This window comes from Hyperoodon ampullatus (assembly GCF_949752795.1).
Source record: "Hyperoodon ampullatus genome assembly, chromosome: 8".
Classification (NCBI taxonomy): Eukaryota; Metazoa; Chordata; class Mammalia; order Artiodactyla; family Ziphiidae; genus Hyperoodon; species Hyperoodon ampullatus.
This window is the reverse complement of record NC_136921.1, coordinates 37,527,239-37,541,305: the sequence shown is the minus strand read 5'-3', so window position 1 is coordinate 37,541,305 and position 14,067 is coordinate 37,527,239.

Sequence of the window (14,067 nt, the reverse complement as noted above, 5' to 3'; positions counted from 1 at the left end):
CAGAAAGCCCTAAAAATATTATCAACCTCCTTTCCTGATTTCACAACCTCTAGAAGTGTACAGATACAGTGAGCATATCAAACAACCCAATATAAGTCTAAGCACTGAAGAAAAACAAAACATTGCTTGCAAACACTTAACAAGCATACAATAACTAGATGTCATATTACTTTATTTCCTGCCCTATAGTGTTCAGTTTGAGGAACATGATCTACAATATAATAAATGGAGTATAATATGCTGTTTATTTTCCCACTGACACCAAACAATTTTTATACTAAATGTTAGTATGTTCTTCATTACAATTTTTTGGAATATTTTACATTGCATATGTTCAGGGTTAACGAGTCCTTCAAAATAATTTTAATAACATTTCAGCTTTGGAGAACTCAAAACCAGAAGGTAGTAAAGATTTATAAGCACATGTAGAATTTCCCCTTAAATTGGGGCATGAAAACACAGTACTCTCAAGAACATGTCTTTGGTGATCCAATGTTTATTTCCTGTAGCTGTTTAGAATGCTACAGTTTTGACTCCAGAACTTGTATATTACAATGTACTTTTTCCAAAATGCCTCTTCTTTCAATACAACCAGACCTCACGTTACAATTCTGCATTTTCCTGTGAAGGTATATATAAATTGAAAATCTCTATTTAGCTGAGTCACAAATTGCAGTGACTTTTATTTTAACCACAGACATGCATTCTCACAGAAAAATATCTTCAACCACAACAGGTCATATAAATGGCATTTAAGACTTCTTAAATGATTCAGGATGCATTCTGCCTTAATGCACAGTAAATATGTATTTACTGCTCTGATACTACTTGTACAAAAATTTAAAAATCAAATGGATATGTCTTATCCACATTATTAAAAACATAGATATGTTCAAATCATTTAGTATCTGCCTGATTTTAATAATCATGCTGATTTCATATGGTTAGATCTTATGAAATATCTTTGTTCCTGGTATTCAACAGAATTAACCAGAAAAACCACCCAACGAACATCCAACTAAACTGTTGGTAATTTTGATCAGTTCCTGTACACACAGGTAAAACTAATCTTTAAACATCTTTAAGTAGCTGTTGATTGACCTAACAGAATCATTTTAAAATAACTTACTTCACTTCTTCCTTAATTTTTCCTTAATTTCCTTAAAATGTTGTTCAGTGAATAGTAACATACCAATCATTTGGAATCTCAATAACTGACGTAAAAAACCTCAAATCAATATTTATTAGGAAGTAATAACTAAAATCATGCATAATACTTCTTAGAGATCATTCTACATTTTTTATATGTATGAAATTATTTAATCCCACAATGATATGCAGCAAGAACTATTATTATTCCCATTTTATAGGTGAGAAAACTGAGGCTCTCAGAGGTCAAGTAATTTGCCCAAGGCCGCATATGTAGTGAGTGATATAGCCGAGATTTTAACCCAAGCAGCTTGTCTCCAGAATCAATCACCTTAATTACTGCATTAACCTATAACCTGTAATCTCAAACTCTGGAGGAGGCAAAGTAGTAGAGAAAGAGAGTAAACAAATTCTTCACTTAATGAGTGAGACGAAGGCAGATTTTCTGCATAATGTCTAATGAGTCTAATTATTACTAGATATTGATCCATTCCCCCAAAAGAATATGGAACATTAACATCCTGACATAGGCAATTTCATTCTGCATTTAAAACAATCGAATGCAGTTTGGTCCTCAAAGAAAATTATTAAGAAAGGCCACCTTGTTTTGCTATTTATGAAGTTAGTAGAGCATCAGTCTCTAATTCCACCTTCAACCTCTAACACACACATGCTTACACACATGCACACACACGCACACATACACATTTCTGATCTATCTAGGTAGTTTGACGGTTCTGGAGACAGAAGGCAGCTGAGAAGAACAATATCCCTACTGTATAATGTGCTTCCCAGTTCTCTGTTTTCCTCATAAAGACCATAAGCAGGCGATATAATCTTCAGTAACTGACTGATGTGGCTTTGTGAGGTTTGGGAGGCAAAAAGACCAGGGTGAGAAGCCACCCCTTCCACTTACTCACTGGGTTACCGCGAACAATTTATTTAATTTCCCTGAGCTTTAGTTCCCTTGTCTAAAAGATGAGAATGATAATATCTACCTCATAAAGTTACTGTATGTAGGCCCGCCCAGGACAAAAATACAAATAGAGGCCCACATACCATATGTCTAAATATTTAAAAGTTATAAATCAAGCCAACAAACTGTTAAATAAAATATGTTCTATCCTCCTACCCTGACAAATATACCTTCATAATGACAAAATCCAAAACAATATATGTAAAGCTATGATTTTTATAGGGCCAAAAGTTGGCAAATATCAAAGACCAGGCCTTCTGTTGATGGGCCAGCAGTTTTGGGATGAGTAATAAAATAAAAACTTATATAATGCAAATTATGATCCATTTATTCCATAACACTTTTTTGCCTTCATTTCAGCAACATGATTATGTTGTTAAAAGAATCAAGATTTTTACATATTTTCTATTGACTATAATGATCTAAAGACTCTTTAAAATTACATACAATTAAATTCAAAATATGTACAAAAAAAACAAAAAACAATATACAAACTTTAAATATATCTTATCAGACTGTATAACTTAAAATAAATATAAAAATCAAAATAAATACATTTCATGTTTTTGAAAAGTTATTTCCTTCTAATATTTGCTTATCAAAATTAATATTACTAAGTACCAAACTTATAAATAAAATTATTTAATAAATATAAACACTTTTATTTGTTTTAAATATAAATAAGTTTTATTAATAAACTTATTCATAAATTCCAGTGTTCAGTCCATCTAATTGCTAATATAAAGAATGACTATCATATTTATCATATGTTACATATATACACATACAAACAAGAGTAATATAGATTGTTTTCATAGCAAAATGTTTCCATATACAAGTGCTATAAAATCTGATGAGTACTGCTGTAACAACTAATCAGAACACACAAAGGAGGAAAAAATGAAGCTCAGTACTCCTGGGAAACAATGCTTGTTATGCAAGAATCTTTGCACTTATGATATTAAAGGAAGAATTTGACTAATTAATCATCTGGTCTTTTCTCTTACCAGAATCCTTCCATTGCTTGAATCCTCACCAAATCCAAATCCAAAGCAGTATTCATCTCTGAGGTCAGCAATAGCACTTGACATATTTACACAGCATTTGGAAACACTATCCTTCATTTCAGAGTCACAGAGCAAGAGATGTGGAAAAGCATTGCTCTGGGGTCATGAGAGCAGATGTTTAAGGTTAAGGGCTATATATTGTCCATGCTGAGTGCCTATCCTTGAAAAATTCACTTGCCAACCTAATGTTGAAAGTGCCAAAGAATCAAAAAATGTATGTTTTGTTGTTGTTTCTGTTGTTGCGCTTGTGATATGTGGGCTCCCTAAAACACAGGACTCAAAGCCTGGGCCCCTCTTGCCCAGGTCTAAGGGATGTCTGGGTTATATGGATTAAATATGCAGATACTAGAGCATATCAGGTATGTAGCAAGTATTCACTAGATGGTAGTCATTGTAATGATGAGTTTTGTCAAGTTTAAAGTGTTTACTCAGACTGAATAATGTATATGTGCAATATTTTGTAAAACTTAATCAGACTATATCTTAAACATCCATAGTAGAATTAGGAGAAGCTTTTATTTCTATAATAATAATGATTAATTTTGAGATTTCCATTCATTCATTCTTTCATTAAACTAAAACTTACTAGGTACCTACTATATGCAAGGCGCTGTGTTTGGGATTCTGGTAATACAAAGATGTGGCCCCTGATCTGAACACATTCACAATTTAGAGGAGTGGTTTTCAAACAGAGGCAGTATGGGCCTTCAGGGGACATTTGGCAATGTCTGAAGACATTATTGTTTGTCACAACTGGGGAGAGATTAGGGGATGCTACTGGCATCTAGTGGGTAGAGCCCTGGGTTGCTGCTAATTTCCTGTAATACACAGGTCAGCTCCCAATGCTGACAACAATGAATTATCTGGCTCAAAATGTCCATAGTGCCAAGAATAAGAAACACTAGTGTGAGAAATAAACTCTGTGGTAAGATATAATAGATGTGTACACAATGTGCATCTAAAATAAAGTTAAGGTAGCTCTAGGTTTCTCACTGAAGAGCTGTATTCAGTCTTTAACTTACTGGGTCTTCTTGGGCCTGCGTCTGAAGCATGATAGTTTCAGAGTATCATTCATTCCATTTGAATAATCATATCTGTAGATGTGTTGGTAAAATAATGGCACTTCAAAGATGCTCATATCTGAAACTCTACAATCTGCAAATATATTATTTAATATGGCATTGGGGAATTAAGATTGCCAATCAGCTGACCTTAAAACAGGAAGATTATCCTGGTTTACCTGTGTGTCACAATGTAATCAAAAAGGTCCTGAAATGTGGAGGGGGAGGCAGAAGAGTCAGTGTCAGAGTGATGTTATGGGAGAAATACAAGACAGACATTATTGGTTTTAAAGATGGAAGGGGGCCATAAGTCAAAGAATGCAGGCAGCCTCAAGAAAGTGGAAAAGGTAAGAAAAAGGATTCTCCCCTCTAGCCTCTAGCAAGGAACTCAGCCCCACTAACACCTTGATTTTAGCACAGTAAGACCCATGTCAGACTTCTGACTGCCAGAGTTGTTAAGATAATAAATTTGTGCTCTTTTGAGCCACTAAGTTTGTGGAAATTCATTAGCAGCAAAAAACAAAACAAAACAAAAAAACCCACAGAATAAAACACTGACCAAACAACAACAAAAAACGAATACAGAAGAACATGTATATATCAATAGAATTTGAGAGAACAGAACACCAGTTATAATGGAACACCAGTTATCATGTGGGATGTTATTCATTCATTTGGTTATTCATTAAATTGGAATTTGTTGAACCATCCTCCTCATTCTGCCAGCCTGGGTAATGTAGAAACTCTACTGACTGGTACCATTTGGTAGCAGAATGGCTAATTGCATATACCTAATCTATGGGAGGTCATGAAAAAGAGAATGAGCCTACGTGTTTCTTCTATCTCCCTGAACGGAGGAGACGTGTTAGAGTTCTCGCCACTCTGTTAATTGTCTGTATTACCTTGAACAAGTCTCCTTACCTCTCTGGACATTGGTTTTCTCAGCTGTAAATTAGGTGGTTGGACTGGTCAGTGAGCTTCATGAGGAAAAGACCCACATCCTGATCATATCAGTGTCAATCACAGTAGCCAACACAAAGAAAGTATATTTGTTGAATAAATAAACCATCTTTATGTGTCCATAGTCATCATGTTATCTCTTCCAACAATGCTTCAGTGGAGGGAGATCAAGCCTTGACATTTATGAAAGAGAGCTAGTCTAGGAAATTTTAATTCCGTGGTTTGCCACCAATCACCCACAAATACTCACAGTTTAAGTGACCCTCACAAGGAGTTCAAAAAAATCACAAGATTTTAGAAAGGTAAATGGAATTCTGCAACCCATTTTAAAGACATAAGAAAATGTAGATTTTTGCCTAGAAGTAAAAGGTAAACCCATTTTGATATGGATCTAATCCCTGACATATCATTTTAATAGAGAAAGAGAAATATAAACTATGTCCCAATAGAGAAAAATCAGTTGGAAAACAAAATAAAGCAAAACAGAAACACTAAATTGTGGAAATATCCATTACAAATATTAACTCCTATTTTTCTATTTTTTTAATCCTTCAATTAAATCCTAACTTATAATGAATGGTACAATTAAAACCCCTCAAAAAGCCTCCTTTGCTATTCAAACTCCAACTGAGCTTCTCTTTGAGTATTCTATATTAGGATCTGAGTTTTGAGGACTAAATATTTTGGCCATTAACTATTCTGTTTTCAAATTGCTCAAAATGCTCTGAATGAAAAATTTTAACTCCCTGATGCAGTTCTCTTGTCTTACATTTTTTACAAATTTCCTACAAAACTTTCCATAGCCCTAAGCACATGAAAAATACCTTTTGGTTTAAAGGGAATATTAGTTAAACTGAGCACAGAGGCTTCTCAATATTTTTATCAAGTAGGCTTGGAGATTTGATTCCAATTCAGGTGAAACAGTAACAAATATTGAAAATTCAGAGAAAAATTAAGTGTCTATCAGTCCACTAGTCACTTTAAAGCAATCAAAACAAGTATCAGTCCAAACAAGATGAAAAAAAAAAAAGGACCAAATTTCTAGCCTGTGTAAAGAGGAGAAGCCTGCTAAAAGGCATCCCCTGTAGATGAATGTGTCAGATTTGGTGTCACTGTACAGGTCCCACTGCCCTTGGTCTACATAGATGTCATAGATGTAAGAGTTGATGAATAATCCTTTAAACAATAAAGAAAGGCCATTCAGAAGCACATGCTTTCTGTGTTAGGCATTGTACAATTGAAAGCTTCTCTTAAGAGAGCCCTGAAACTTGAAAATAAACATGACCTGCATGTATACTGAAATAGATCTTATTTTAAAACATTTTACAGCCTAGGTTCACCAACTCTAACTGCCTTTTCTCCATAATACATGCCCACATGCATATGGTATTGCTCTTAGGAATTTCAACTTGAATCCAGCATGAATGGTAACTCTTCGTACTGTTAATCCAAATACCATCTAGAGACTGCAGTCATTAGCACTCCTGGTGCTAATGCTAACTCAACAAATGCTAACTTGTTAGCTTAATGCTAACTCTGGGCCATGCTAACTTGTTTTTGAGAAGCAAAGAAGATGATCTCAATTTATTTCATCTCATTTTGGGATGGTAAGTAGGAAATCAAATATATCAAATCTTTTCACAACCTTTAATTCTTAAAGTAATCATATTTAAAGTTTGAGGAATTTTCAAATCCAATAAATATATTTTAATCCATGATTTCCAAACATTGCCCTAAGTGTTTAATTCCTAGCTAAAATGAGAAAGAAAATGCATTTTATATCTTCTAAATTTCATTTTAAAATGACAGTTTGCCTTTCCCCTTTATTTCTGTTCATTCCTAAAAGTCTTCAAAGTACATTTGGTACTCTGGTTGATTTGGTACACATTTAATGTTTTTACAAAAATTACTTTGTAAAATTCTGCCAAGTTCATAAAACAATGGCAAATTAAGCATAATGTTGCAATGTAACAAAATTACATAAAAATAAGTGAGCCACTAAGTATCTAGTATTTACTCAGTAATGCTTGAAAGTATTTGGAAATAATTATTATTGTCTTATATTCTTACCTGCTTTTAACATTTTTAATATACCTGCAACCATCTTCCAAACATATTATAGAAGAATAATCTGCTAAAATATTATTTTTTGTCCTGTTCTCTTTATTGTATGTAACTCAACTCACTAAAAACAATTTTTCCCTTATCCTCCATCCTGGAAGAATAGTCAAGCTTTCATTTCCTATATTCCTAAGTTTTCCTGGTCCCAAGGGAATTAGGTTTCCAAAGCAAAGGGATCCAAATTGTCTAAAAGGTGAGAGATCCAAAGTTTGAGGGAGGAGGATTTGCCCAAATATAGAGAGCAGGAATGTGATTTTTTTTTTTTCATTTCAAGAGACATAGAACAAAGTCGCACCTTCACAATAAGATATTCACTTCCACCTCAATGCACATTTACAACCACAACTCTATTTCTAGGAAACAGTCCATTATTTTCTCTAAGACAGATAATTAAGTGATTCTGGCTATACAAATGCCCAAACTCACTGTACTCAAGGTTTCTCTGCCTTGGTCCTGACTGCAATTAATGGCTCAGGTTATGCCTTCTAAAATAAGTTCACTAACTTCAGTATTATTTTACAAGGAGAAATTATTTTCTGATAAATTTCTTTTTTATTACTTAACTTTTAAATAGATATACAGAGGCAGTAGCCTTCTTACAACCTCTATCCACAATATAAATATTTTATTTTCTTCCTGGGATGAATACTCAAAAACAAAGAACAGGAATGAAATACATTCAGGTTTTTAGAAATCTCTTACATGGGTGGGATTACTTATAAGACAGACAATTTTTTCAATGGGCATATTTCCTAGCATAAGACAATATTCCATAAAGCAAAATGGTACATGACAGCCCAAAGGAAAAAAAATATTTACTTGGAAAACTACAAATTAGTATTAATCATCTACCTCCTAGGTAAAGCATGTCTTTCAGGAAGAATTTAATGAGGACAAACGTAAGGTGCTGAGAAATGCCCTTTTACAAATATCTACAGAATAAATGTCTTTTGTGCTAACCTAATTTTTTCCCCCTAACTTTTCCTTATTTCCAAATAATGACCAATAACTGCCCTTGTTTTCCAGTGTTGAAACTGGATTAACTGATTCAACTGAATCAATTTTTACAAATAAATATATTTTTATTGTCTTCATTATTTCAAAAGAGAAGTCCAAATTTCCCTTCTATTTCTCAATTATCTAAACTGCATCAGTAAAGGCTGGCCTTTGCTAAATGTAAATAGACCCAAATATACAGTTAAGGAATTTTGTTTAACAAAGGCCGTTTATTTTTTAGATTTGAGGCAGTTTCTACTTAAAAGCTAAAGACCATATCAGCAAAACCAAAGTAATATGGCATTACTTTCCTTCCCAAATGGATCTAATTTATAAATTTATATGACTTTCCTCATAGCTCACAAACTTTTTAGACAAAATCTGTACCACAAATTCTCTCTGAAATAAAGGACAGCACGTGATGATTTATCATATCTCCTCAGGCTACAATGTGTGGGTTTTACATGTTATATGATGTCCTTAGCTTAAGTAAAATATATACACTGATTGAACATACTATCTGAGCTCCTCATACAACCTTATCAATTTACCACAAGTTATGTATTTTTAAAGAGAGTCATTTTATTTTTTAAGAATGTAGGAATTTTAAAGTTAAGAATGCCAAAAGACAAAGTTAAATATTCATTCAAACCATACTTTTTCCATGTCTCCACTCCACTCCAAAGTACATTCTTGGAGTACCCATTCTGAGAATTGCACAGTGACTAAGTGCTTAGAGGTTTTTAATTCTAGGAAAATAAGTTGCTAACCTCACTGGTGTATGGTTTTAAATCATCACCTTATGTATTAATTTACTGCATTAAATTCACACAAGAGGGATGTATGATGTGATGTGAAATATAGAATTTAAATTTTTAAAGTTCCTCATTTATGTACATAAAATCATAAGCAATGTTGAACAAACAAAGGGGAGTTATGTACTTAATTAAATTGACAGTCAAAAGCTTTATATATTGAGGTTGTCATTATATCTTTTTTATTTTAAAAGATATTCTTCCAGCAATAAATTCTAGTATTCTTTAACACTACTTCACCCTTTTCAAAAAGTGAAGTCTATAAAGAAATCTGAAGGATCTATTTGTTGCTAAATATTACAGAGACATTCTATTTAGAAAAATATCCATTATATTCATGCTTTGTATCCAAGACTGCTTACTTGAATCCTCTCTGCATTGAGAAGTGAACAGTACTTGTTATCTCTTCGTCTATAGTGGGTGTTTAACAGTAGGAGTTCATCACTACCCAATTGTGTTAGCCTTTATTCACTCTCCTCTGCAGGTATAGCTGTCATCAGCAGAAAGTAGTGGATGGTGGGGAGAAGGGGAATCAGATTTTCAGTGACATTTATCCCCTAAAAAGAAAAATATTAATAAGAAAAACCACGCTTACATATACTGTATCTTCAGGAAATTGTTCAGTTTCTTTACTTGGTAGGGGGCTTTCTCCTTGCCTTCAAGAAAAGGATGAGAGATAGAAGCTTACTATGTGATATGACATCACAAAAAAGAGAGAGAGAGAGAGAAATAGAAGCTTTGGGTATTCTAGTTATTCCTAGAAACAAATAAATAATTTTGAATATATTCTAACTCAATAGCCAAATCTTCCAACACTAGAGATATGAGGCCAGAACAAAACAAAACTACCATTTAGTCAAATCAGTATTAAGAAATATTAAGATTCCAAAACCACTCAGCTTTACTTACAGGATGTGTAACATGTAAACATAAGAAAATATTTTAATGTTATAATAATTTCACCTTTTATCTTTTAAATCATATAGTTCATATAGAACCATTTGGATTGATCTTTATTAAATAAAGTTATTTTAAACTTTTAATGGAAAGTAGATTTTAAGAAGAGAACTATTTTGTAATCTCATTGCAAAATTGTGAAAAACCCTAAGTCACATTGGTCATAATCAGAATTGATAAAAATAGAAAATATTTTTCCTAGATCCATGCTTGTAATACTGTTATAGCCTTCATTTTTTTATATTAACCTTTTATATAAAAAGTTCCCAGATTGGATTCCCATTTAAGACATTGGGATCTTGGGGAGTAGAAAAGTAGAGGTGATAATCAAATAATGCCAGATTTTGAGGACCCAGGAGATAGAAAAATCTACAGTTTGGAGAGGACAAATAAACAACAACAACAAAAAAAACCAAGAGATCAGCAATAAAACAGGGTTTTTAAAAAAAATACATGATTAGAAGAAGCTGTAACCACACACCTATGATCAATTAATCTTCAGCAAAGAAGGCAAGAATATAAAATGGGAAAAAGACAGTCTCTTGAGCAAGTGGTGTTCAGAAAGTTGGACAGTTGCATGTAAATCAATGAAGTCAAAACACACCCTCACACCATGCACAAAAATAAACTCAAACTGGCTTAAAGATTTAAACATAAGACATGACACCATAAAACTCCTAGAAGAGATCATAGGCAAAACATTCTCTGACATAAATCATACCAGTGTTTTCTTAGGTCAGTCTCCCAAGGCAATAGAAATAAAATAAGTAAATAAGCAAATGGGACCCAATCAAATTTACAAGCTTTTGCACAGCAAAGGAAACCATAAACAAAACAAAAAGACAATGTACGGAATGGGAGAAAATATTTGCAAATGATGGGACAGACAAAGCTTAATTTCCAAAAAATACGAAGAGCTCATACAGCTCAACAACAAAAAAACAAAACACCCAATTGAAAAATGGGCAGAAGACCAAAATAGACACTTCTTCAAAGAAGACATACAGATGGCCAATAGGTACATGTAAACATGCTCAACATTGCTAATTATTAGAGAAATGCAAATCAAAACTACAGTGAGGTACCACCTCACACTGGTCAGAATGGCCATCATTAAAAAGTCTACAAATAACAAATGCTGGAGAGGGTGTGGAGAAAAGGGAACCCTCCTACACTGTTGGTGGGAATATAAATTGGTGCAGCCATTATGGAAAACAGTATGGAGATTCCTTAAAAACCTAAAAATAGAGTTGCCATATGATCCAGCAGTCCCACTTCTAGGCATATATCCACACAAAACTATAATTCGAAAAGATACATGCACCCCTATGTTCATAGCAGCAATATTTATAATAGGTAAGACATGGAAACAACCTAAATGCCCATCAACATGAATGGATAAAGAAGATGTGGTATATACATCTAATGGAACACTACTCAGCCATTAACAAGAAAGAAATAATGCCATATGCAGCAACATGCAACATGCAACATGCATGATAGAGATTATCACACTAAGTGAAGTAAGTCAGAAATAGAAAGATAAATACTATATGATAGCACTTATATGTGGAATCTAAAATATGACAAAAATGAACTTATCTACAAAACAGAAACAGACTCACAGACATAGTGAACAGACTTGTGGTTGCCAAGGGGGAGGGGGGGAGGGGAGTAAGGGATTGGGGATTTGGGATTAGCAAATGTAAACTATTATATATAGAATTGATAAACAATAAGGTCCTACTGTATAGCACAGGGAACTATATTCAACATCCTGTGATAAGCCATAATGGAAAAGAATACGAAAAATAATATATATATAGTTATAACTGAATCACTTTGCTGTATAGCAGAAATTAATACAACATTGTAAATCAACTATACTTCAATAAAATTTTAAAAATTAAAAAGAAAAAGTCAAAGTAGGTAACCTCAATGGAATAAATAAATAGAGAGCATTATAAGGCCTATGCAACTGAACTAAAATCAAAGGAAAGTTGTAGTTGACAGCAGGGTCATTTTCCTGCTTCCTCTTTCCATGTTGTGGTTCTACTATTTTCTACACCTTACACAATGTATCCATTCCAGCCAAACAGAAGGAGAAGAGAACGCAGTAGTAGTTTAAAATGGTGCACATTACTTTCATCCACATTCCATTGGCCAGAAATTAGTCACATGGTCACATCAAACTGCAAGGGAACCTGGGATGTGTTGCTAGGTCCATGCCCAAAATGAAGAGAATATAGGTTTTGATAAATGCAAAACAGCTTCTTCCACAGGTCTATATTAAGAATAGCTAAGCCAGTCACACCTCTCCCCTACTCATTACCAAAGAGTTTGAATTACCAAACAGTTACTCTATCATATAATCCAATAAATACCTTCTAAATATAAACCATTTGCCTGAGAAGAAACAATGTTCTAATGATATAAGAGCAACTGAAGGTAAAGCCAAGAGATATTAATAGGAAAAGACAGAAAGGAAAACTAGCTTTGCCCATAAGAGAAATACTCCAAATGGAGCTGAGCTCATCTTAGCAGGCAAGAAGAGCAGGAGGGCGGGGGTAGTTTGGTGCTTGTTTCTCTCTCTCACATATATCCTAAAAGTTAAACCTTTCTATTTACATATTCTTCTCACACAACTTCATAAAAACACTTAACTAATTTTAGATAGGCAAACAGATAGATTAGATAGATAGATAGATAGATAGATAGATACGCAGGCAGACAGGCATAATTTGGGGAGGATACTCTGTATCTCAATTCTCCAAATTGTTTTGGAGATTTTCCTTCTTGTGAGTCTAGGTGGAAGTTAAAATTTGAAGATGAAAGTTTATAAAACTCAATTTTTAAAACTCTTTATATCTATGAGGTAGTTGCAGTATGACCAGATGCCTAAGCAGAATAGCAGTGTTGAGAATAGCAGTATCTAGCATCCTGTGGCAGAAGTGCTCTGAGTGAGCTCTGCTGAGTAATTTTTTTGTTTGTTTTTCCTGAATATGATGTCTCTGAAGCTAATTTTCCGCTCTCCTAGTATTTATATGAGCTTTCTAGCACCTTTTAATAAATTTCATTTTAGCATATATTAGCCAGAGTCAATTTCTATCTTGTAACTAAGAGCATCAATACAAAAACTGCTTGTAGATGTAGTTGTAAATACAAACATTGAGATATTATTTGGGGTGGGAAGGACAAGATGTGATTGGTAGATGGAAATCTCAGATTGGTTATCTAACCAAATTTGGATAAAATGAAAAATGCCAAATATTAAGAGATGAGACTCTGTAACAGATGGCATGAAGCTGTAAAATTTTTAGTATATTATCATCTGTGCAAAACTTTGGAGGGAACAAGGCCCACAGCCATAGAATAGCAGATACAGGCTAGAGAATCCAATGACTGCAATAAGGTGGTCACTAATAGTACTGATAGCATAACATATAATATGAGTGATAATACTGAAGTTTTAAATTATCAGCTTAAGGTAAAGAGTAAAACTAGAGACTCTGTGTTAAAAGAATCTCTTATTTGCTGTAGCTGAAAGTTGAAATGAAATGAAGGAAAATAAACATAAAAACTTGGTCAAATAGATTACTTAATTAAAAGCCTTGACCAGTCTCTTCTATGAAAGTAAGGACATCAATCAAGAAAAAGTGGAATGCTAAAAATTAAAATGGGGATATATTGAAGGGTTCACAAGACTCAGACTAAATTCACATGCCCAACCTCACTATGCCTCCCTAGCCAGTTGAAGCAGTTCCTCATCCCCTGCCTATAGAAGCACTTTCTGCATTATTTAAGTTATATATTAACTTTAGTCTGGGAGAGTTGTTTTGCTCAGGGATGTCATTTTTATTATATTTATTTCCACTCTTTTTAAGAATATTTTCATATTCCTTAATGTCTTCAAATCTTTAACCAGAGTGAGATCCCCATACACAAATGCAAAGGCAGACCTCGAA